The sequence below is a fragment of the Channa argus genome, chromosome 13 (genome assembly GCF_033026475.1).
Source record: "Channa argus isolate prfri chromosome 13, Channa argus male v1.0, whole genome shotgun sequence".
Taxonomy (NCBI): domain Eukaryota; kingdom Metazoa; phylum Chordata; class Actinopteri; order Anabantiformes; family Channidae; genus Channa; species Channa argus.
In genome coordinates, this window is record NC_090209.1 from 15,285,453 (window position 1) to 15,310,807 (window position 25,355).

At 40.5% G+C, this 25,355-nt stretch overlaps 1 protein-coding gene across 6 annotated transcripts in view; it reads left to right on the forward strand.

The window, feature by feature from the left end:
- The window catches only part of rerea (arginine-glutamic acid dipeptide (RE) repeats a), a 121,464-nt gene that overhangs the window by 14,193 nt on the left and 81,916 nt on the right, over nt 1-25,355 (forward strand). Inside the window, exon 1 of one of the 6 annotated variants that reach the window (XM_067528560.1) lies at nt 16,011-16,645. The exons of 2 other annotated variants lie outside the window; for them this stretch is intronic. The gene's annotated coding sequence lies outside the window, so the exon portion shown is untranslated. Of the gene's footprint in view, nt 1-16,010; nt 16,646-25,355 lie in introns of those variants that run through there. 3 more of the 6 variants (XM_067528561.1, XM_067528556.1, XM_067528559.1) reach the window with 3 other exon arrangements.

The window sequence follows — 25,355 nt, forward strand, 5'->3', positions numbered from 1 at the left end:
AAATAACTTAACATAGAGACCTATTTTTCTGGCAGTATCGCTCATTTAGGCTGTGGGTCATGCAAATTTTCCTCAGTATCACTTCATTGAGCTTTAATTAACACAAGGATTCTTTGTCTTCTAGTGTTATCATCTCACACTGCTAATACTCACTCATTATCCTAATGCCCAGTAACTCAAAAACAAACATTACGTCAGTTACTTTTTTTGCATTGACTTTCGTACAGTGTTTACAGTATATTACAATTCATTATGTTGATGTAACATTTTAGATTGTATACTGTGGGCTGTATGCTCTACTTTGAATCAACGGTAGAACTAGCCTTTGTTTAATACGTTACTATTTTTAGTTTGCTTAACCAGCTTCAGCAGCATTTGACGCAACCTGCCGTCTGTCTTCTTTATGTGTCCCGATGGTCTTGCTTGTGGTGACAGGAAGACTAATGTATTCATGGTGCCACCACCGTGAGAGGCACTACTTTACCTTTGCTTAATTGAGGGGAAACTCCCCTGACACCTGCTTAGCACAGCACTACGCTGGAAAAGTGGTCACACTCAACCCTAGTAGCTGAAGCCACTGAACCCTCCCTGAGAAATAACACAACCCAAGACCACCCAGGTGCTGCCGAGAGGAGAAACGATTTAATAATCTTGATGAGATATTACACCATCCCTTCTGTGCCTGTCTCTCTCTTGCTTGCTCTCTCTATTGCTCTCATTACTTTTCACCTGGGAAGGAAGACATCTCTGACTTGGTGCCTGAAGGTGTATTTAGATGGGGTTGCTAAATATTTCACACCCTAAAGACAGAGTAAAGAGCAAAAAGGGGAGCAAGAAGGGCAGCAAAATCAGTGCACAGGGTTTTAAGATGGATTGTGAAAGTTGGTTAGGGAGTATAGTCAAGGGCAGTCAGGGTAAGCTTGTAATTGGCTGACACACACTGCGTGTGTGTGTGTGTGTGTGTGTGTGTGTGTGCAGTCAGGCAGTTGCTGAATACTGTAAGACCAAATATATCGCTTCAGCCAGACTGCATTGCTTCCAGGGTGTTGATATGCTGCCATCACCTTGCACAAGAGTGAATGTTGATCTCAAGTACAACAGACATAGTATATTATTTTCTTTGGGCTAACTCCCCCTACCTCTGCAGTGATACCGGCAAGAGCCCTGTCTAAGACTGTGTATGACAGCTTGAGTGAGCCCCTGCCACGTTTTTAATTGTCCCATACCCCAGGGGTTGCTGGGAGCTAGCTGGGCAGGGCTGAACATTTTCTCTGAGGGGATGAGGAGAAGTGGGTGACAGAACACTTGCAGTGTCAGGTGCAGGAGCAGAGAAAGGAGATGGAGAGAGGGCTGACAAGCTAACCGTGGGGAGCCAAGTAGTGGGAAGCCATTCATTCAAATGGAAGAGGAGAGTTTTATAATAGAGGAGAGCACATAGGAGGGACCCGTCTCCCTGCCACAGCAAAACTCCACTCAGTGATACGTATGATACATCTGTATTGAGCTGGTCTATTAACCAATGCTAGAAATGTGTACAAAGAGTACATTGCGGCCTTGTGCAGCAATAGATTTTATCCACTCGTTAATTCATTCCCCAAACACAAAGCAAGCAACCAAATCATTCTGTTTACGTTTAGAATTATAACCTGCTCATCACTTGGATTTTTTTCATTATCTTTGGCTTGATGGATGTGTTTTGTCAATTGAATATGTCAATTGACTAAAAATGAAATACCTACCAACTTACTTATTGCGATCAAACAATTGACTTTATTCTACACGTCGGGTTAATTTACTACATTTGTTTGTTGTTAAGAATGATCAATTATACACTACATGTCAAAGCCAAACTAATATCTTGACATGCCTCCTCCCCATTATGTTGCAGCATCCATTTTTCTTCCAGCATTCAGCCTTAGACAATATTTCTCTGTCACGTTGATCCTATGCTATAGGGCTTGCACAGATTTTTCAATAAAGCAGTGCTTTTTATTATATATTTTGTGGCTACAGAAAAGCTGAAGTCAGATGTTTGGGCCGGTTTTATCAAGCTGTTGGATTGCTGCAAAATATTTCCAGATTGTGATTCAATAAACATCAGGATTTACACATTGTTGAAAAAAGCAATTGGAATAGGTGTCTTAATGTGGATTAGTCTTTTTCTGATTGTGCCAGTTTTCAACCTAGATTAATTGGAAAGTATGTTTCCAGTGGAAATAATTTTTCAGATTATTGAATCAATTGGGTAAATTATCGAAAAAATACAGTTCTTGTAAGCATAGTCGTTGAGTGTTTTTTGGCAAAGCTTTTCAGAGGAGCTAGAATAAAATTTTGCACAGTCAAGAGGAAGCAGCAGCATGGTTCGGGGTCTTGATCTTTCTGTGTTGCTGGCATAGATGTCTTTTAGCTTGTCATCCTGGGGTCAGAGGATCTGGAAATAACCATAAGGCGATTGGGGCTGCATTGATGGCATACCTGCTGTTACCCTGAGATGTTATCCAACTCAAAGCCAGCATAGGCTCCCTCCCAGCTGCAGTGCTCTGCTTTACATTGTTCAGCAATACCTCACACAAAGATGGAGTGGGGCAATTATACCTCTGGCTCTGTAAAATCCCCTGCAGATACACGCAAACATACACATGTGGGCTTACATACACCTGCAAAAACATGGTCATAGTCATAGTCAGTGACAAAACTATGTACGTTTGTCTTTGCACGTACAGATCATTGCACACATACCCATATGTGACCCCACACACACATATCAAACCAGATTGTGCTGTCAACACAAAAAGCTGCACAGAAGCAGACTGACTTTTCGCAAAGGGTCAGAGTTGACTGTAAATTACAGCTCGTGGCCGACCAATGCTGGTGATGGATCTCAATGCTCTCAGTGTTTACCGAAACACCTACACCCTCACGGATGAGAGAGGCGAGCACACAGCCATTTTGTAACACCTCAAGGAACTCTCTCTCTTCTCTCCCTCCTCTCCCTCCTCTCCCTGTATGAGGAATAGATGAGGTGGTGCCATTAAGTGAATTTGCTGTTATTTCCCCAGGCTCTTAGCTGAAGATGTAAAACATCAGCCAGTGAGGCAGCCATGGATGACTGCGGACTCAGGCAGAGGCAAACACACGCACCACGCTCTCTGCTACGGACATGATCATCTTTCATGCCTCTGTGTAATTTATCAAATTGCTTGGGCGAGTGATGAATGGGCAGGGAAAAAGGCATTAGGTCACTGTTGTGCCTATGTTAGAGCTTAGAATTTAATTACAGTAAATGATAAACAAAATATTCACAGTTTTTGAAAAAATAATTTAGTAGTCCTAATTGCTTTGTTGTTTTGCTACACTTGAGTGATTACACAGGTAAAATCAGCTTGTTAAACAAAAAAGGGGCAATCCTGTTATTTATACTACACTCTACTATATTTTCTTCGTGTGTTAATTGAGCAAGTAGGCTTAATGTTCTCTACATTTTCTTACAAATGCCCACACTCACACATCTTTACTGTTGAAGAGGCTGGTTCTCTCCTGGTGATTTGTCACAGTTCCCCATTATATTATACACAGTCTCTCCTTCACACTCCAAATCCCCCTCCCCCTTTTTTGACTCTCCCTCCCCTCCCTCGCTCTCTAAATCATTTCTTTACATGTGTGTGGGTGCCCCCTCTTGCTGTGATTCTGATACTTCATAACGGCAGGAGGAAATTGAGCTGACCTTGAGGCTGCCGAGCTCCTTTATAATGCTGATGTATGGGGTGTAGGTGCACACAGCCAGTAAGCTAGAAGCATGTTTTTATTTGCTAGGGAGCAGGGCCCAGTGTCAGGACACATAACAAGGTTCATTTCTCGCCCACTCAAGCCAGCTAGCATGCCGGGAAGCTTGGTGTCAAGCATTCAAGTTCACTTGGTCTGATTTACCTGCATTACCCTTTGTCTATTGGAATAAGTTGCATCATGCTGCCTGAAGGATGATGATAGACCACAGCCACAAATAGAGTTAACCCTGTGGATAGATTAGGATGACTAAAATGTGATTTAGATGGTGCTGCTGCATTGCACGAGTTTTACTGTTGACAAGGCTCTTAGTTCAAGGTTTAATCAAGAGTTTCTGGTCACTTTGCATTTTGTAGCACAGGTGACAGGGCAATCTTTTATAAATGATACAGTGTCTTTGGAAACCCTATATCACCCCGGATGTCAATGATGTCATTATTTGTTCAGTCTAGATGGCCCACTTTCTTCTCTTCAGCAGCTCTGTGCTCATCAGTGCAATCAGCTACCTCCTAACACAATCAGGCAGCTCTTAAATTATGGTCATGATTTGAGACCAAGTAGGTGGCAGGAAAAGACAAGATGTCTTATAATGATTCAAGTATCGGTACCGTGGATGCAATTAATTAATATCTTTAAAATATAATGCAATCATAGCCCTGGAGTCAATGTTACCTTTTGATTTGTGGAAGATGCATTTTAATAATGAATGTGCTAATTATACTCTGGTAGTATGTTGATTCTGTTATATTGTCAGCTGATTGTTTAAGCTCTAAATTAAAATCTGTGTATACCTAACCTAGTTAACAAATGATGTCATATATTACACAGACATAACTTTGTTCATTCATATGCTTGAAGACTAATACTGTTGATTTAACTATTATAGTATAATTACAGATGGATTCGGATAGCCTGTTTCACATCTCTCTGCACAAGATCAGGAGAAATCAGCCTTGGATTTTGTCCACAGTTGCATATCACACATGTAACACACTGTGGGAGACTGCACGAATGAGAAGCGCCCCCATGGGAGAAGGTCCACATGATTTTGATGTGGGGTCAGCACGCACAGGATGCATAACATTATAGATATCCTAGACTGTAGTGTTTTGTTTACAGCACACTGGAGCCATGTGTGTGTGTGTGTGTGTGTGTGTGTGTGTGTGTGTGTGTGTGTGTGTCTATATATATATATATATATATATATATATATATATATATATATATATATATATATATATATATATATATAAAAAAACAAAAAAACTATTGCTCGACTACAACGGCAACTGAGTGATAAAAATGTAATTAACATGCCAATTTGCTCACTTTAAATCCTCTCAACAATGCAGGACAGAGTAGGTTGCTGCACGCACGTAATACAGACATTGTACAGGAAGACTAGAAGGACAAAGTCGGAATAATGTTGGGAGCGTTCTTATGTACAAAATCTCCGGACAAAATCAGGAAACTGTCAGAATTCTTGTGCATTTGTGAAAGGGGGTTATGTTGAACTAACTCTAATGCATTTGTAACACTAGTGCAATTCTACTGAAAGCGTCTAATTTTCTATGATGATACCTTGTTTCACTTTAGGATTTCTTGCTTTGAAATGTTTAGCCATGCATGTTGAACAAACCAATCAGCAGTTGCACACAGTGCAAGTTGAAGCACATTTTTTTAATTGTTTACTGGCAGACTCATTGCTTGTTACATGGTTTTCAAAATAAAAGCACTTTGATGTGGTTGTGGCATTGCTGGCATGGTAATGAAAGATGGACAATAGAAAAATCCAGTATACTATTTAGACTTTGTCAGGAATATTATTTAGGAAATAATTTAGATCTTTGTTTGTAATTGTTATGACTATGGTTGACATCAAGATTAGCACAGGGAAGATCATCAACCCTGCCGATTCAACTCACTTCTCATGTGGCACAGATCCACTTGTCCAGCTCCATTTCTGGTTGCTGCACGCTGAAAATTCATTCACAATTCATTCACAGCTCATCCAACAACACATCGACCGTGCACAAAATATGTTTTAGCAGCTTAACAGCAGCAGACTGATCAATTGATCCAGATTTTGCTGTCCATTGATCTTGGCACATCCTGGGTTCATACAGTTACGTTGCGTGTATGATGATATCGTTAGCATTCCATGGCCGATATATTAGGAGAGAGGTAAAATTCACCCCAACCATGCATAGAAACATTTGCATGTCCAAATGTTGGGGAGACTGGTCCAAATCTGTTTTGCCAATGCCTCCCTGTGATTCTCCCTTCCCCACCTCACCAACAGTAACAGTAACAGTGGTGTGGTGGGGAGGCCTCAAGTCTGTTGGTGTTGCTGACTGGCGTTCTGTGTGTTGATGAATGTGACGGCCTGATGGCTCAGTGTGGTTACCTAATAGGAACCGCCCTACATTTCCACTGAATTTCTCCATGTCCTTCATCCCCCTACCCTAACTCATGTTATTTTTCACAGGTAGTAAGGATAGTGTTCCACTCGGATTGGCACTGCAGCCTCTGCACTCTGTTTTTTAAAGGTTAATGGAGCTCACAATACACATTAACCAGGTAATGGCTTTTGTTTGGCTTAATAGGTGAAAAGGGTCATCTATGATGACCAGTGCAGCCATTTTGGAGGATGGGGTCAGGAAGATGGTAGTTTCTAAATATGGTTGCCAAAGGGACTTGAAATGAAATTTGTGCTTTAAGATTATAGGTTTTCCCCTGATCTTCCAGCAGTAGGTGCTTTTAGCAGTGCAGATAATTACTTTATAATAAACCTATTGTTGCAGTGCTTTGTCTGCTCTTGTATTTGAAATAACATGAGCCTGGTGCTAAGATAGTGGCATTTCAGACAGCTTCCAAATGGCCATGGAGTTCGGAGGGGATTGGGACTTCAGCATAGGATTTTGAGATTTTCATGTCAATTAGGTCTCATTGAGCTGAAAGAATATTTGTGTGTGAGCAAGCCTGCTTGAGTGTGCGTGTATCATGCATGTTCAGATATCAAGACTCATACTTGGCAGCTAAAAAAGAAAAGGGCAGATTGTCTTTACCATTACCCATATCACCCCATGGTGCTCACATATAGTAACCTCAACTTGCAGAGCGACATGGTGTTGCTCGCACATGAAGACATACTAGAATATTGGAATGGACATTTCTAGGTCTGTTGAGGTCATTTTTAGTTGCTCTGTTGTGACTAGTGGGAAACTAGTGGGTGTTGCATGCCTTGTACTATTTGGATACAGGCTGTAGACTAGACTGGGATAAAAACAGATTAAAATGGAAAAAGGTTAGTCAAAGGCTGATTATTAGAGGATTAAAAAAAAACAATCGATGACAATTGAGTCCTCATGTGTGTGCGCTTTATGGCCACATTGTCTGTCACCGTGGAAATCCCAGTTACCAAAGGGATTGAAAATTCAATGTGAGCTATTCATATATGGATTTAATCCTGAGATTTAGTGCCATTTAATCTGTAGATATGGCAGGCTTCTGATGCTCTAATGCTGTCAAACAGATGTCCCTGCTCAGCCACCCAGGTTAGACTCCAACCGGTGACACTGTTGAGCCCTGGCACTATTGTGTTATACATGCATGATAGTTTCATGTTTCATGTTCTTGTAGAAAATCAAGTTAAATATTTAACATGGTTATGGAGTAAATATGAATATGTTTATCTGAATAGTTTTGTGAATTTATGCTACTTTTTTTTTTATATGTGTGTCCGCTAACAGTGTACTCTGCTTGCTGTGCCTTTGTAAAGTGCTAAGATTGCATGGATAATACCTTTTGTTCACTGATAATCTGGTGTAATTTTCAAATTCAAACACTCCAAGTCACTTCGGAATGCAGTCTGAATTAAGGAAGCATTTTTGCATCAAAGGATGTTAAAGACTGATAAAGAATCTGTGTTACGAATGTTGTCTAAATGCCCTGGAGTCCATGGTAAACAAATGTGGACATACGTTTTGGATCTTACTAAAAAAATATGTGGCTAATTGCATCATTATGGCCTGTTATGAACATAGCCAAAAGCGGGTAATTAATAATAACAAAGAGAATCTTTATCAAGGGATGTTGCTTGTACAGGATTTGCTGCCAAATGATAATCAATTTAGGGAGCCAGCCACACCCTCACTGAAAGAAAAATAGCACAAATAAAAACTGTCATATCATTGTGTCTTACATATTGATTTATTGTTGATCAAGTTAATGGACATGTTGGATAATATTAATATATTAATATGGGCTAAGTATTATAGAGATATATAGAATATTTGACTACAGTGATAAGATTTCATAATGAGAATAACACAAATGTGCAAGAGTCCTAATATTCACAAAAACATTTTTTAAGTAATTTGCTAAACTTGATGTGTGTGTAATAATTAATTGGTTATACCCTATACAATGCTGCAGCACACACACGTAAAATCGCACACATGCCCAGTATTGGCAGTATTAGAATGCTTACATTGAATTGTGGCTGATTGATTGATTTGTGTGTGTGTGTTTGCGTGCGTCTGCATGTGTGCACGTTGCAATTCTGATTGTTAAAGAGAGTAAACGCTAGAAATCTCTCAGTCTGCGGATGCTGAATGTGAAATGTCAATGTTATTGAACAGGTGCTGCGAGGCAGCCCTGTGATGTTTTTATTTCCAAGCTCTTGTCGAGCGAGGCAGAGAAGAGAGGGCTCATGGGATAATGGGGGAGGTTCAGGAATGGGGGAGGGTGTGTGTGTTTTAACAGTGTGTGTGTAGCAGGTACAAGTGCCTAGATCTGTGTGTATCCATCTAGGTTTATTGAGTAGAGGAAAAAGAATACTGGCTTAGAAAAAAATGCTCACAATCTCATCATAGGAAATGTTAACCGCTCTGTGAATGGTATTATTTTTTGTGCACCTTTTATGTCTTTCAGTGGCTACATTCACCATGTTTTTGTTCCACATGATATTAAATATGGCAGCTGTATTCACCCATCCATACACCTCTACTGTCAAGCTGTCACTTCGCTTTTACCATTTACACATCAATCATGTTTTTTTCCCCTGTCTTCTGTGTGGTTCTGTTTCCCCCCCCGCCCCCCTTTAGTTTTTCTCTTGCAGCCTGTTGTTGTGTCAATACTTGTTGAGAGGCAGTGTGGCACTGAGCTAGGAGGTGAATGTAGTCAAGGTTAGTCACAAAACCACTGACTAATGCTGTGTTTTCCTCTGGCCTAACCCCCTCTCCTTCCCCCAAAATGTGTTTCTACCCCAACCACTAGACTGTGATCATGTTCTCTACCTGCCCTTGTTACTCTGAGGCCTATATGTCTCCATCATCTTCCTCACCCTGTGCCATGCTGCCTTTCTCCATTTTTATCATCTTTCACCTCTTAGTTATGTCTCCTGCTACTTTCTGTACTGCTCGGGAGGACAGCTCAAGCCTGTCAACACACATTCGTCCCTTAACTGCTAACTCACTCTGGTGTGTATGTGTCCAGTTGCGTTATTTCCTATTTTTAACATTACCCGCTGTGTGTGTAGACTTTTCTCTTTTTGTTGCAACCAGTGCAATGCTTTCTTTTGGCAATGTCACACTTGGAAGCGAGCAGTCCACAAGTCTTTTCCATTGTGCCTTGCGATTCTCTGTTGCACTTTTCAATTCCAATATATGTTTGAAAATGTGATTAGTTTTTTCATTTGCATTTCCCTTTCCAATCATTTTGTTAAAAAAAGTGGGGGGGGAGGTAAGAGAAGCACCTATTTGAATGTCTACAACTGCAGCAGACAATCCAACAACAATATGGAGGGTGCTGCAGTTCAAAGCAGACTAGCAGGTTACTTAATGAGTTTGGTAATTGGCTTGCTGTGGCCTCTGCACATCCCTGCCCTCCTGCTGGTGATGTTTGCAGGCACAGAGAGAGCTAAGGCTTGTACTCCCTTCCTTTGCTTCTTTCTTTCCCTTCCTTCCCTCCCCTCGCTGTCCATCTTTTCTTCATCCATCACACTTCTGTGAGCTTACTTGAGGAGCCACCACTGCACGAAGACTCCTCTGTCTATTCCCCACTGTTCCTGACACAAAGATACTTACCATTCTGCATGTTAGGTTTCTGTCCTGCTCAGGATCGAATATCAACAATGTTACTCGATACGCTGTCTCTCCTACTCGGTCACTATCTCTTAAATACACACACACATCCAACTACAAAAACACACACACATTATGTGTTATGTGTTATGTGCTTTATGTATTATAAAAACATGTGCCTCTAAACAAGCAACTTGCAGAATTTCAGTTTACTACTTCTGAGTAGTAATGCTCACTGTTGTCTACAACAGCATAATGAGAAACACAGTTCTATACTCAGTTGATTTGATAGTCTAAACAATCACTACAAAGAGGAGCAAGTTTGACATGTAATCATAAAATACACCTAACATTTTATTTCTGATTTAGTGCATTATGTCCTTAACAGCAACATCTAACAGACCGCTATACTTTGTCTTATTCTTTATGTAATAATGCATAAATCTCATTAATGCAAATACTAAATTATGTATTTATATATTCATAATAATCAAGGGAAAAAACAAAAAATGACCATCATGATTTTGTTATAATTAAGAGAGATATGGTATATATTCTGAATTGTTTGATGCTTTGTTTTTGAATAAAAACATTTGAGGATCTGCTCCAGTGAGTGTAGCCTAATATATATTGTATTCTGCATAATGAGCAAGCTTCCCACCTTCTTACCTTTTCCCACTAATTTCCATTTTGTACCTTTTAAAAAGCCATAAATAAAGGCTGCATGCATTAGTAAATGTAGCTGTCTCCAGTTGCAAGACTGCTGCCAGGCTTTTTATCTACTCCCACAGTGGAATGGTTGATTCTGAATGCTGTAGGGGTTGGAAGGCCAAAGCACAGCTAAGTGGCTCCTCTTGACCTCAGCACTGATCTCCAAACTGTCTGCTCTGACTGCACACAGACCGATTTTTACCCGTTCGTTCCCACAGAAACAGTCTAATTTTACAACACAGCTTTAACACCCTGTCTCTGTGCCATCTCTTTGAATAACACAATATTTATCACTGCACCCGTTGCTGACATGCTGACCGTACATTTGTCTTTGAGATTACTTCTCTCTGCTGGTATTCATGCCAAATGGAAAAAAAGGAATTTGAAGAAAGTGAGGTAGAAAAGTCCAACATATAAAAAATTAGCTTGAATGATTTGAAAATCTTCTTTCTCTGACCTATAATGACTGTGCTTATTCTACTTATCGTTATCTATCTGTAAATGTTACATGGCTGAATCATTAGCTCACATTGTAGCCAAGTGTGACCAGTGAAGAAAAATTGAGCATTGGTAGGGGAGGGGGGAAATTTGGCTTTGTGGGCCATTGTTGAGCATCTTAATATGCATGTCATGAATTATCGTGTATGGAGTAAATTTTATTTTATTTATTTTCACATTATGAACTTATTTTCTACCTCCCCCATCTCCTCTTTCAGCACAGCAACAACATGAAGCTGCATCTACATACACTGTCCATAGGGTGGCAGTGTGTAGAGGTGACACAGCCATGTGCTCTGAGTGAAATGGAGCAGTCACTGGTTATCTGCGCAGATCAGCTTGGGGACAGTAACCACACAGGAATCACACACACCCCAACCGACACTCTTTTGCTTTCATGACCATCAACACCATTTCCTTTGCAGATTGTTGATCACATTCAAACACAGTTTCATTCTACTTGAATAGGATTTTCCTAACTGGGTCCAGAGCTAAGAATCAGACACATGCACTGTTTATCTTGCTGTGTCTTTGTTCACAAAAGGATTTCCCTGAAATGTAAACTTCCTCTTTTGCACCACAGTCTGCACTCTGTCTCTCTGTGGCCCTTTTGGAAATACAGTCTCAATACTCATTCCTCAGAGACTGTTCTTAGCATACCCACGGCCGGCTGAACTACTCTTTTATTCAGATGAATGAGGCCCTGTCTTGCCCGCAGGATCAGGCGGACACAGACAGTTGATGTGAGCGCTTAAAGAATGTCTGTAGAAAATCAGGGGCTTAGTGAAATACCATCTAAGGTATTACATGTGTGCTTTTGTTTGTCTGTTTTCACTGTCTATATATGCTAGCTTGTGGTCATGCAGAGCTTGGTTGGTTTTCACTTTTATGTTTCATAAGCATTTGACACCCTTATTTTCTTTTAGCTTAGCATCATTCTCCATTTCAGCAAGCTGTGATGCAATGGAAACTGTAGAACTCTGTGTGTGAATTCAGACCTTGTATAAACTTCTTTTAAAAGCTTATCAAAGTCTGTAAATAAGCAGTCAGGTGTAGCTGTACTTCATAAAGAGGAAATGCTTTTCTAACTAACATTTGATTGGCTTTTTTTGCAGGTGGCAGCTCCCTCCATCTGGAATAAAGTTTACTTACACATATTTTTTTTAAATATTCAATAGTTTTACCAAATGGCTGCTTTAAGTAAGTTTGACTCTCTTGAGTAGCTTGTGTAGCTTGGCAAAGAGATTAGACATATGTAGCCTACAAGTATCTTTGTTTTTAGACTGTTGCAAGCCTGCCAAATGCAACTGAATAGCTACATAAACAATATAGCTATGCGAGGCCAGACCTTGCACTGATTGCCTAAAGTGAAATACCATTCCTTGGCTTTCCTCAAATTTTTACAATTGTTAATGATTATAAATAAAAGCTCGCTAGGTAGCAGGTTAATGACTAGCTTACTGTTTATATTGTCTTGGACATTTTGATTTTTAGTTGGTCTTTTGCCACCTCGAGTGGCCTGATTTTGAACATAAATGTAACCTCTGTTTAAAGGTACATTTTTTGTTTCTTTTTCAGTTAAGTTTTACTCTGTATAGCAATGTGTAACCTCTGTTTAAAGGTACATTTTTTGTTTCTTTTTCAGTTAAGTTTTACTCTGTATAGCAATGTTCTTTGAAAGTATAGCAGTACTCACTGAAAACCTTAAGTCTTCATATTCACAAGTGTGTAGTTAACCAAATTTAGTTGAGCAGTTTCCTTAAGTTACATTGTTCAGAGATTTGAGAGGATTGTTTTATTGCCTCCCTAACTCAACCCCTTCCAGGCAGACTTTCTGTTTTAATTGGTTGTGTAAGACCCTTTTTTCCCTTTGGATTCTCCCAACTTGTAAAGTGATCTCAAGAATGTAGGAAATCTAAAAAGTGAAAAAAAAAAAAAACAAAATTCAGGATTTGAAATCAGGTTTCTTTTTCTTTTTCTTTTTTTTTTGGGGGGGGGGGGTTGACTGCCAGCAAAAAAAAGAAAGGGGTGGGGGGGTGATCAGAACTTGCTGTTGTGTAAGGGGCAGTACCTTCAAGCAGTCACACAGAGCCTTTGTTCTTTATATATATATAGATAGATAGATAGATAGATAGATAGATAGATAGATAGATAGATAGATAGATAGATAGATAGTGTAGTGAAGAGTCGCTGCTCTGGAAAAGCACTTTACTAATATGTTTTTTAATATGAGAAGAACAGCTCCTCTAGACCTTACCTGCTTTACAATGGTATTGTGGTCTCAAGGTTCAATCTAGCATATCTGTTTTTCCTCCTTGTATTATGTTTTGGCAGCAGGGAAGTTCATTTTTTTATACTGCTGAGATTTAGTCATGTGTTAAAGTTGAGCTTCTGAAGTACACCCCCACCACTGCCACAACTGAACCCTCCTCTTGTTTTACAAGTCTGTTTTCTTCACTCTGTCCCTTTTTTCTTCAAGTTGTCTGCTCATCCCTGGTGAATGTATTAAATGAAGTTACTAGATATGAGTACTTAAGAGGCCAGGGCCTTTGAGGCTTGCCAAGTCTCTCACAGGCTTGGCTCAGTCATCCATGTCGCTTTTTTCTGTTGTTTCAGCTACTGGCTGACTTATTTGTGTTGCACTTTCTCTCACTCACACTTGTTCTCTGTATTTGCTGCGTCTGAGTGGCTTGTTTTTCTTCAGCATGGAGAAATCAGGCTAAAGCAAACAGTGTGTGACAGCTACAGCTTTTGTTAAGTATTCATTTTTTAATGAGAGTAAGTGGCTACAGAATCCTATAAACCATAAATGGAGTAGTCAGGCTAGGGAGGGGGGAAACAAAGGGGTGCATGTTGCCCTTTGATTCAGTGGCAGTCTTGCAGTCTTTTGTTTAGCAACACTTGTGCTAATTATGGTTGATGTGGATGAAGAAAACATATTTTAAATTGGTAGTTTTCTGTTGCTTTATTGTGCCTTTTTTCCTTCATATGTCCCCCTCAGTGTTTTGTTAGCTCTTACAAAGAAGTGTTCTTCTTTCAATAATCCTTAAGAAAAAGACTGTCGCAGGAAAGTGTCATTTTTCTTCCGAGCAGTACACCGCTCTGTTAGATTTTATTTCCTCTAAATTCAGAAAGCACAGAGCAACCAGTTTTTGTTCTGTAGGGATCGAACGCACTGTAGCTATAGAAGAGTGTGCTCAGGGAAAAGGTATTGTGATGGGCCGTTTGAATGCTAAACAGAATTGAATAGACACAGTCAGCTTCCCAGATACATGCTTAGGCCTGTAGAATGTAGAGTGCTTTGCTTGTAACTGCACCGGTTGTCTCCTTTCATTATCGGTTAATGGTGCCCAACTTGACAGAGCCATGTGATAAACAGAGGAGCTTTGAAATCCTGGAGGTGGAGTTCTCCTCTGCCTGATAATGGGATCTCATCTGCCAGGGAGGGGAGCCTGTCCCGCCAGCCAATCTAGCTTTGCTTGGCCCTGCTTTCAGACAGGATTCACTGCACTCACCCTTCATTGGGCCAGCGTAAGCTTTACAAACCTACTGAGAAACACTGGTATTTGACAGGTTTCAAACAAGGTGGTGTAAACTGAAATATCGCGCTATCCCTTTTAGTCTTTGATAGTGCATCAGAAACACAGACAGACGTGCATTTCCGCTTCCTTATCATGTCAGATTTTTTTTATGTTTTTGCAACTTAACAAAGATAAGACTGTGTGTGTGTGTGTGTGTGTGTGTGTGTGTCTATAAACACTGACCTTCTGAAATGTATATATACTTTGATAAGGGAGGTGCTGTGGCTGCTGTGGTTTTAGATTACTACTTAGAGGGTGGGCAACACTTCTGAGGACTGTTGCCTCTGGAGCTTTAAAGGTTTTACCAGCACTTTGTTGCACTGCAAACCTCCCACACTCACCCTGCCTGCTACTTGAACAAGCAGCGTGGTTTGTAGCACAATGAAGGACCCCCTGCAAACCACCCTTAACTCAGTTTCTATTGATCTTTACTGCATGCCTCTCCTGATGTGCATGTCAGACGTTAATGCACAAGGAGCTCAATGTGTAAACTATTTGCTTTTGTTAATTGGACTTTCACAGTTGTATAAATGAAAATGTTTCAAGCTACTTGCTCAGTAAAATGATATTGATGCTTTTAATTTATACCTAAACACAATCCATGTTTGTTTGCCAGTCCCTTTTTATAGGTGTTGGGAAGACAGTCAGATTTTGTTTTCATTGATAAACGGCATTGTGTATTTTCTATATGAAAAATGAATAAAATCAGAACTCAGAAAAAAACAGGATTACATTTGATGTAATGTCTAGTCTAACTATCAAATCATCCCCAAATACTGCTAATGGACTATTTGCATTACTATCTGTGCATGTTTCTGGTTTTTAATGGGTGGGGTAACTAATTAATTCATTATCCAAAAATGCAAATGAGCTCCACAAGCCTGAGCAGCATTCAGTCGCCATTAAAACGTGTTATTGCTCTGTAGTATTGTGCAGAGGGGGAAAATGCAGGCTATTAAGCTATTATTTGAGCACTACTACTCCAGCTTTCCTGGCTCTCATTGTCTGGCATTATGGTTTTTCATCTTCCTGCTTCCTCAGCGTTCCCATTGATCGGTTGATGATCGGTAAGACCACTTTTGGCTGCCGTGCGTCTCGCTGATGCTGTTGCAAGCAAACACGTGACGCTCGGTGTACGCAGCGTTTCCCTGCGGGGCTGCCATCAGTTAAAAGACTCATTGCCCCCCTCCCAGCTCCACCACCTCCAACCTTTTGTCTCTGACGATTATTTGAATCCAGTCCATGTTTTTTTTTCACTCTGATTTTTTTTTTCTCTTTTTTGAGTATGGTCGGGGTAATTCTCCTTCACTCGTGTCTGGATAAAGAAAGACTAGGTCAGCCATGTGGATGCGTCTGTTGAACAGCTGAAGAGGAGGAGGCGGGAGGGGGTCACAGAGACGAAGCACTAGGGAGAGCGTGGTGTGTGTCTCTCTCTCTATGTGTGTGTGCATAGGGAAAAGAGAGAGAGAGAAGAGAGGGGAGAGAGCGCATGTGTGTGTTTGTGTGTATGTGTCTGTGTGTGTGTGCGCGCGCGTGTGTGTGGAAAAAGGAAGCGGAGCCTGTAAACGGCAAACTCACTTGTTTCCTACCCCTCGAAACAACTAACAGCGCTGGGTTACTTTTCATGTGGACACTATCATCGACAGCAGCAACAACATTGCCAAAGGGAAAATGAGCAGTTTCGAGGGGGGGACTCGCCAGCCTTACTCTGCATTTCATCGGCGAATTCGGAAGCGAACAGTCTCGGTAAATTGAAAGCGTCTTTTGTTGAAGCAAGTGCTCGCTCGCTCGAGCCCCTCCGTGCGGACAGTGGGTTTAAAAGACAGGAGGATAAAACTGTCCGTGTCCGCCTGGCTTTGTCCCGGTTTCAGGATTAGGCCCAGCTGACTTGCCTTTTTAAAGTTCGGTGGGTCATCTCGGGCAAGACTCGCGTTTTCAAGTTGTTTGCAGCAGTCTCTGGGACTCCAAGAATCAGCAGACTGGCGGGTGAGTAGTTGAAGGCAAGAAATTGCTGGATGGTTGTGGTTGGAGGAGGAGGTGGGGGACGCAGACGGGGAGGGTGGGGGGAAAGAAACGGAATTTAGGCAATAATGATGAGTAAAGTTTGGTACCACTTATAGCTAAATTTTGTTAATATCCGCAGTCGGAAATGCGTGTGAACTCGTGTCAAATGTTTTTGAGATAGTTGGCTGCATTGTTGAGTAAAACTTGACTCTCTTTGGACTGTGTAGTAGACCCTCGAGCAAACTCCATGACCTGGGCAGCCTCTAGCACAGTTTGTGTGTGAGAAGTAAACAAAAGAAGAGCTTAAATGTGGCAACATTGTTGCCCAGGAATCACACATGAAATATGTAAAAAAATAAAAATAAAGTACTTGTGCATGTCTATTTCAGCAATGAATCAATTTTGAGGATAGTGGTAAAAGGTTGCATATTGACAGGGAAAAATGTTGAAATAGATGTGATGACTTAGTGGCACATAAATTTGACGGGTGGGATATCCCCATGTTTAAAAAAATAAAAGGATTGGCTGTTGGATTTACAACCTTGCTCATGTCATAAATTGATTATTGGACTGTAAAAATGGAAAGTAGTTGAGTGTTTGTTAAAGGAGCATACTGGATATTACACATACTGGTGTGTACTGGATATTACACATACTGGTGTGTGTGTGTGTGTGTGTGTGTGTGTGTGTGTGTGTGTGAGAGAGAGAGAGAGAGACCGGCTGGACCAGTTGCAGTCTGTTGAAGGACCATCAAATTAGCTTGACTTCCCCCCCTTCAGCACCCCAGAGGCTATGAACTCTGGCCCAAGCACATGCACCTCAAACTGTGTCTGTGGTGGTTGAAGGGGGGGTGAGATTTGTGCCTGTTGTTTAAAAAGAGCAAGGGATCTGGCTGGTGGGATCTGTGTGTTTGGGAGGGGGCGGCTTAAGATTTGAAAGCAGACTACAGTTATTAGTCTGAAATGCAGCTTATCTAATGTTTTCCTGTTTCCATGTTTTTGGTGGGGTGTTTACTTAAATTACTGTAACATTAGCCATAGTAAGTCATCATATGACTTAATTCAGAAGCAAAGTACACTGGGCACATGTCCACAAAAAGAAGGTTTCAAACCACCAAACAAGATTCAAATCGAAGAGGGGTAAATCGTTGATTGAATTTAATCTTTTCAATATTAAATAATCCCTCCCTGAACCCCCTACGCTCTTTGCAGTCATTACCTGGACTCAGATGTTGCACTGTTAATTGTGAGGAGGTAATTTCCACCATGCCCAGCCTCCTGTGACAGTTTTTAGTCCCCCTGCTAGCTGAGAAGTTGCCTCTAAATTTTATGATTTAGTTGTGATTAATCCACTTGAGTGGGACAACACTTCATGGTTTACTGTATGGGCACAAGCCCTGCAGGCAATAGATGATTGTTGGTAAAAGGACAGTTACTCCACATAAAACTCACTTTAATATTTGAGGGTCAAATTGGTTTATAAGTCATGTCATTATGTGACATCATGTAAGTCACAAGCTGCAATTTCCTTTTATAAACATATATAAACAGCAGTTATCTTTCTTGATTTGCCTGTAACTCTGCTCTGGACAATGCTAAACAGACAGCTGCTACTATTCAAACTGAAATGGCTGTTATTTTTTGTTTTCAATGTCCTTAACAGTTGGGTGTAGATACTTTAGACGTTTCAAACTACACATCACCTTCAATGATGATGTTCCAACGGCGTGTCTTCTTATGAGTTATGGCAACACAAACTGGGAGGGGATTTAGTAACTCAGTCATATGTAGGTGACATTGACACTTTTGTAGAAACTGATCATGTAATTTACTAGAGGTGGTCACTAGGTTTAGAAACCATTGAGGTTGGCTGTCCCTACATGGACACAACCATCGCAATCTAGGCCCACACCGTCATGTGGAAAAACTTGCTTTTTCCCTAATTGTAGATTGAAAGAAAGAGGACATTGTGAGCCCTCTTATTGGACAGCCTGACTTGTTCTGTGGAAATTTGTATAGGAAGGGAGTACTACGTGTTCAACGGTGAATCTACCATCAGATGGGAGTATAGAAGTCAAAATCTTACTTACAGCCGTGTGTACATAATTATCATGTCACATGATCGCTATTTGCAGTCCTTCATGCCTGTGTCTGTGGGAAATTAAATCTGATGTGCAATTTGATCTGGGCTTGCGTGCGCAGTCGTCGTTGTCAATTCATGTAAACCACGGGAAGAATAGTAGCAGTGTGAGTCACCCCATCTACAAACATAAGCCTCACCGCTGACAAGGTACAGAGAGCTAGTAAACATTCAGCTCACATACAGGCGTGTGTATGAGTGTCCCCTCTGAGGAATCTGTGGGGCGATATCCGGATCAAAGAGGCTGTTTCTGACCAACAGAGGGAGAGATGCTTCATAGAGTGAGGCTGTAACGGCTGTCTAGCTGCTCAGCAGCGGCTGAATGTTTGACAGGGCATTGGAAAACTTTATTTAATCTGCTCGCATGATGGCCCTCACTGGGATTGCACCACACTGTTTCTGCCCCCTTTTTCCTCCCCGTGTCAGGATGATGGTAGTTGCTAGCTGGCAGAAAAACGCTCAGAGGTTGTATGTATGTTGTTGTTGTTGTTTAGGTGGCATGATGTAATGCATAAAGACTCAAAGAAAGGCAAGATGTAATTGATTCAGTGTTGGCAGGCTTCTCATTTTCTTTGTAATAACAAATTCGCTGGGTTCTTGATATCTTTTCCATTTGCGTGATAGTCTAAATGACTCAACTCTATTCAATTGTAATTACAATAAAATGACAGTTATTATAATAAGTGCCATGTATAAAAAATGCATGATTTAACCCATTATATTTAAAATAATTGCAAGAGGGCAATCAAATAAACATAGGTACATTTGGCTATGTCTGCCTGACTTAACTGCACATATATCAGCCACAGGAAAGATATCTTTTGACCCCTATAAAACAGAAATGCAAGAGATGCTGTGTCATAAAGTCAAAAGAAAAAAATCAATGAGAAGTCATGGTTTTCTGACCATTGTTGGCATTTCCATTTCCTAACACGGAAGCAGACTCATGGCTTAGAGGAACAATGATAAATCTCTTCATGTCTTGTTGATTTTTTTTCAGGTTTAATCAGGTTTAATTTGTAAATGGAACGAGCTATCTCTGCACTTCCTGACCCATTGTCCCATGCAGAAAGCCGCGTACCATATACTCTTGGCTCATTTAGAATACATTAGCCAAAGGCTGACATAGTACTTATGAAACATTGGTAGCAGTGCAAAGAAGGCAGTACCCTCTGGTGGGTAACTGCTGAAATGGAGAGTGATGATGGACTAGAGAGGTGCTTTGATTGTTCATAGAAAATTCCATCTAATTTGTTGTGTGCACAGAGGAAGTGCCGATATCTTTAATTAACATAAAACCTCAAGAGCAAATGATGAGTGAGAAATTGGGATAATTGAAAATGGGCCCTATCTCCTTTCCCTGTTCTCTGTCTTTACATCCTTAAAGCAGCTGAGCCCGTCAGAGGGCACTTTCACACATGTTAAGTGGGGGGGACATCTGGCCTTGTTAATTCAATGCATGGTCATAAAGTGGAATGGCGGTCCCCACAGGGCTGCCTGTACTGAACACAGTCAGATGGAGTCTGGGTGTCCTCACTGTTGACTGTCCCTCTGATACCAGCTCTGATAGTTCAACAAGAACATCAAGATATAATGTTTACGCACAGGTGTTGATGTCCAGAGGACACAAAAGTAGCAGTGTGTAAATCCCAACATTCCAGAAAATAAAACTGGTCAATAAAACCACACTTTAAAACATTACAGTAACAGAAAACCAATCACACTGACGCAATCCGTAACACATACATAACTTTTTTCCTTCCACTATATATTTTAAATCAGCAGTGTGTGTCCAGTAGGTGTATGTGTTAGAGATGAGTGGGCTGTCAGTTTAAATTCTATAAACCTTACATCCCTATATTCTGTGGACGATAGCAAATAATCAAGTGACAGCAGCAGGGAAGCATTCCTGCTGTGCATTCATATCCTTTTTTAGCAAGTAAACATTTAATGTGTTTAAATGTATCACAGTTTTATTTATGCATAGAATCTGCTGTTAAATCTGAATTATACATTAGCCAATGAATAATGCATCAGTGCCATTCCTTAATGATTACTTGCCAGACAGCGACTAGTAATATTTGATGATAAATTTACCCATTGATCTTGCTTATGTTTAACCAGGCTTGGAGGGATGATGTTGAAATCATATTTTATTTACTTTTTTGTGTGGTCAAGGAGGGAATCAAAAGCAATATAATTGTTACTTTGTAATGAGATGTATTTTAAAATGAGAGGCAGGCTCTAAGAAAAAAAAAATATTTCAAAACAATTAAAATTCTCTCTGCGTGTGGCTCTGTACTTCTAGATCTTAATTTTGCCATTTTCTCTAATATATGACAAAGGTCTGTGTGTTTACATACTGCTGTCTCCATGGCTGCTTTTAGAATGAGTGGTTTATTGAGACCTTGACAGATCAATGTCCAATTACAGTTTTGTTTTTGTTGGATTTTAGCCATTATATGGCAGAGTCTGCTTTGAAGTGTCTAGGCAATGTCAGTTGAGTTGATAATTTAGCCTTTACTTGCCGAAGGTTGTCTTTTGTTGCACTCCACCGTCTTTATTGGCACTGCTCTCAACAGTCGCACTGAGATTATTGGCACATTATCTGTATAATGTTTTGAGTCTGGCATTGCCTAAGCCTTGAAGCGCAGCCCGTTTCTGTGCAGATAAATGGCTTGTCCTCACAATGAGAAAATATTGACTTGATGTCACTCACTCATTTGATTAGTTGTGTGGGTGATTCTGCTTTTCATTTGTCACCCTGGCAACGTCACTAGAAAAACACACCATCATCCTTTTTCCAGTAATGAAGCACTGGAGCATTGCAAACTATCACATCTGGAAAACCTCTCTCTAAGCAGGAATGAATGTCTTTATCACTTGCGATGTATCATTGGCACTTGTCAACTGGGCTACTATCCACCAAACCCCAGCATTTGACAGCTTTTTTGGCTGCAAAATGTGCTGCTGCCTGGGAGTAATGTTCTCCAACAATTCACCACTTTGATTTTAGAGCTCAGCTGAGTGAGATTTATCTGTATATTTATAGTTTTCAAGAAAATAAATGTTCTTCTGTCTGTAGGAAGCACATCTTAAAAAGTATTCTGGTGCTGTGTGTAAGCTGCTCATAATTAGACCACCTTATATTTGAACCCGTATGATTCATCAGTAACCTTGTTCTTTCATAATAATGAGACAGACAATAAAGGCTACCCGAGGCTGCGTGTAGGGAGAGGATCTCTCTGAACCGGCAAATCATTCCTGTTTCTTATGCTAAAGAGACAAGCTAATGACTATTCTTGATGCATGTCCGTGCTTTAAGTTAACTAACATTAATTCACAGAAGATCTAATGGGCTTGATTGTCAAGCTGAGTTGTGGCAGTCACTGAGAGGCTTGTTCTGGGGTGGGGGGTGTAATTGTTATTGCTGGCAGTGATTCTCTCTGGAAAGGATGACTGCACAATTCAGATATGTAAACAAGAAGAAACTGAAAAGCAATATGCTGATACCTTGTCTGTTTCCTCTTGATCAACCTCGTTTTGAAATGAAATTTCTAAGCTCTGCCCAAATACTTTGGATTCCGCTTGGCAGTAGTGGCTGTGTTACAAACTTGTGTCTGCACAACTAAGCTTCCCAAACATGTAAATCATATGTAGAAAATGGAGTTTTTGAGGAAATCATTAACACTGACAGCACACCATAAAACATAGATGAAGCGAAGTTGAAGACAACAGATGCCCAAGGGATTTGATACTGCTTATTGGAGCAGTAACAATACATTGTGTGGTGGATGATGAGTGCTTTTACATGGACTTAAGTAACCAGGTTACATGTCATGTAAACAGCAAAGGTGGTTTCCAAAATCAGAGAAGGGGATTAGTGAAACCTGGTTTCCCCAAGTACATTTCTATTGGAGAACGCAAATGTATTTGCCATATATACACATAACCAGACTTCTAATTAGCTTTCCACAAATGTGTGTAACAAAAGGCTGTAGACAGGAACATGCAGCTGAGTGAAAGACTGAATGAAAGGAGAGGTTATCAATGGGGCGATGTCGCCTCATTTTAAAAACATAGTCTGCTTAAAGCGTCGTGAAAAGTGCCAAAAAAAAATCACAATTAATCATTAATCACCTCAGATTTATTAAATTCCAACAGTTCCCATCATGGTTGCATCAGCTGCGTGTCTCCCCTTTTTTCCCTTTCTTTCCAATGTCACTGCAACACGAACACACACACACAAGAAAAGTCAGAAAGCAGCATTTCTTTGTAACTATACAGTTAAAAACTGCAAGCCATACTAATAAAATAGGTCAGAGGTAGAGGAGAAATGCTTCATTTATAAACAGATATACAGTAACCATGTTTCTTAAGTGCATGTAAACACAGTCCCCCAATTACCAGAGAAGTGAGGTTTCTCTGAGCACCCCGGTTACTTAAGTGTGTAAACGCAGTCAGTGATGTGCCAGTTATCTGTTCTCCAGAGGCAGTTATTGTATTTGTTTAATGTTTATGCAGTTTATCTAAACCTTACATTTCTTTATTTGTTTAACCCTGGTATAATTCACATATTCTAAATAAGGGTCATAAAAGACATCTTGTAATGTTTATTAGGGTATAGAGTAGAGTAGACTTCCACATCTTAGGTTTCATAAAGAACAAAGCTGCTCAGCCATGTGCTGGTAATAGAAGAAGGTTGCCATGATCAAGTGAGCTGACTCTATTGTTCGGATAAAAATTGACTTAAGAACCACTAGGATCCATTTCAGTTTGCAAACACACGGTTTTTCAGGGTTAGTGTTTGAGTCAGCGTCAGGGCAAGATTGGACATCTGTCTCCTAGTGATCTATAACGCCCACAATCCCTCCCAAATACTGTCAGCTTTGGCACTCAAGCAGCACACTAGTTGCTGTAGCACACCCAGCCACCCACAACACTGGCTTATCTCACTAGCATAACAAACAGTTGGCTAACAAAGAGGACACAAAGCAATAGGACGCACATCAACGGAAGACCTTAAGAGCACTGCGCCATCATAACTCCACTTTAGAATGGAGGCCTTTGTTCTGAGATTGTTGAAATAGACATCATAGCAAGGTAGCAGCACATCTTTTCATCCTCAAACAGACTCACTCCCTCTCACTCTGTCTACTGTCGGTGAAGGAGATCCTCTGCCTGATAGGGCTTCAGAGACAGTTATCCCTCTGGGACTGTTGTTAAGGGATTTTTACAGTTCTGCCTGCACTGATTAAAGGAACACTTGTAGATAATCTTTTTTTAAATTAGGTCTTTGTTGTGGCTGTGGTAGAGTGAGGTGGGATGTGTGGGGTATAAAAAGCCCCAGATCTAGATTTTTAAATGGTTATCACCTTGGCGTGATCTGCCACTCTGCTAAGATAAATATTTAATGACAAGGTGGTGGAAATAGCTGTTAGAAGCTGCTGGTGAGAAATGGAGCTTCTATTTAAAACCCATACTGTTCCATAAACTCACGCCATTGGTAGACAGCCCAAGGTTATTAGTGTGGTATAAGGGCTGTGTGTTTGCGGTACGTCCGTGGGTTGCTGAAGAGTTCCCAATCATACCTTGCTGTGATATGAAGGAGAGAAATGCACTCAATCTGCTATTGAGCACTTACTCATGAATCCATGATGGGTTAGAGGTGTGCGTGTCTGTGTGAGTAAGAAAGAGCTCTGTTGTGGCAGTTGCGTGATGTTTAATGCATGACAGAGATACAATTCACATACACATTACTTGAATTATTACCACAAGCAAAACAGCTGTATATATTGTCCTTTACTACCTTAGTTTTGCTCTGTTACAGTCTACATGCTTCCTGCCCACTGGGTTCCAGTTTGATTTCATTCAACTCAAGCAAAATGGATTGCGAAGGTTTGCATCAATGCCTGCTGCAATGAAGTCATTTTTTTTTCTCTACACTGATTCTTCTAGGCTTACATATTCACACTTAAGTGAATTTGTAAATGAACCTTCTAATTGATGTTAGCCTTGCTTTTAGCGTTTTTGGTAGGATTAGAGTAGTGAAACCTGAATGTTACTGCACTGATCTAAGCTTTGCTTGATTCATTCTGTTTACTCATTACATGATAGCTGTGGTGAAAGCAATTATTTTCAGCTTTGAAGTACCTTGCTTTTGGTCACATTGGAGCCTTTATTCATTTTACTGTAGCTCCCAAGGCCCTGTGGCTTCCAGTAAGTCCAGTGACTGCCGTGTGCTGACATCTTACATGTGTAGAAAATAGGTGAGTATCCACAGCAGAGTCCTTGAACCATTTCCCATTCTTGCTATAGGATTACCAGCTGCCTTTCAGGGCCTCATCTGCAGAGATGAGTGCCAAGATCAATGGAGCTCTTAGTGCAAAGCTAATTTGATAAAGACTGGCCTTGCTGCTGCTGATCAGAGTTTTCTTTTTTTTTTTTTTGACGTAAAACAAGAACTTAATCAAGTCAAGCCCATGTCCAATAGCCAGTATTTTCAGCCACTCCACATTCCATATACATCAATTTGGAGGCATTTCATATTCAT